General features: G+C 44.0%; 1 pseudogene; it reads right to left on the bottom strand.

The window, feature by feature from the left end:
• Positions 1–391: 391 nt before the first annotated feature.
• LOC110125259 (translationally-controlled tumor protein pseudogene) lies at positions 392–1,095 on the bottom strand (annotated as a pseudogene).
• Positions 1,096–1,306: the final 211 nt, after the last annotated feature.

Raw genomic sequence — 1,306 nt, 5'->3', positions numbered from 1 at the left:
TTAGACTGCATTTTTTAAACCCTTAAAGAGCAACATTATCTAAAGATGCTTTTACTCATATATTTATTTAAAACTAATTAAAAAGCATCCATTTTCCTCTTTAGAGAACACGTATTTGAAGGAAAGACGGCACTAGAGCTTATGGTGGGGGGACTTCCTTCCCTTCCAAGGTGCCTTTGGGTGCAGAGGCTGAACCTTAAAGACTGTGAGCCATTTGTCACCTCTGTGGTCCTTTCTATAGTTCCTTACAAACAATCACCACACCCAGTACAGTTGTTGAATCAATCAATCAATGGTCACTGTATCATCTCACATCATTTATCTTTTGCCTCTTTTCTGAAGAAAATTCAAGGTGTATGCTTTCCCACTTGGAATTTATTTGGGTTACTAATTTTTTTTTTTTTTGAGTTTAAATGCGTTTTATTTTTAGACAACCTAAATGACATGTTTTCTCAAAAACAATGCCTCCGCTCCAAATAAATCAACGTTCAAAACAAATGAAGAGCTCGAGATGACATCAGTCCCATCTGTCTAAGTCCTGCTGTTGTGTGGATGAATAGCAGTGGCCAGCCAGTTATGACGACAGGTGATTGATCCAAAGTAACTGCCAACATTGTTAACACTTTTCCATCTCTAAACCATCCTTAAAGAAAATCATATATGGGGTTACACCATCCTCACGGTAGTCCAGCAGAGCAACCATGCCATTTGGATTCATGTTTTCACCAATAAAGAACTGCTAGTTTTTGAAATTAGCAAGGATGTGCTTGATTTGTTCTGCATCCCCTGTCATAAAAGGGTTTACTCTTTCTGGTCTCCCTTTGACTGATTTCATGTAATCTTTGATGTACTTCTTGGAGGCTTCTTTTGTGAAGCTGGTTTCCTGCAAGTGATGGTTCATGACAATACCGACACCAGTGATTACTGTGCTTTTGTACCTTCGCCCTCGGGGCCTTCCGCGGAGGCATTTCCACCAATGAGCGAGTCATCGATGTTACCCTCTGTCCTACTGACCATCTTCCCCTCCACCTCCAGACACAGCCCATCCGCGACCTCCCGGATCTTGTAGATGTCGGAGAATATCATGCTAATGAGGTCCCGTAGATGATCATGATGGCGACTGGAGGGAGGCGACAGCAGCGCTGGCTGGCTTAGCAGGAGCCCGGAGCTCAGAGCGAGCGCAGTGTGGCCGGAGCGGCGCTGGGGGGGCGGGGAGGCGGGGGGTGGGCAGAAAAGCTACCGATTTTTTTCAATTAATAATTATTAGAGAATTCCCTGGCAGTCTGGTGGTTAAGACTCCAAGCTG

The sequence above is a fragment of the Odocoileus virginianus genome, chromosome 6 (assembly GCF_023699985.2).
Source record: "Odocoileus virginianus isolate 20LAN1187 ecotype Illinois chromosome 6, Ovbor_1.2, whole genome shotgun sequence".
Taxonomy (NCBI): Eukaryota; Metazoa; Chordata; class Mammalia; order Artiodactyla; family Cervidae; genus Odocoileus; species Odocoileus virginianus.
This window is presented reverse-complemented; position numbering and strand designations above follow the sequence as displayed.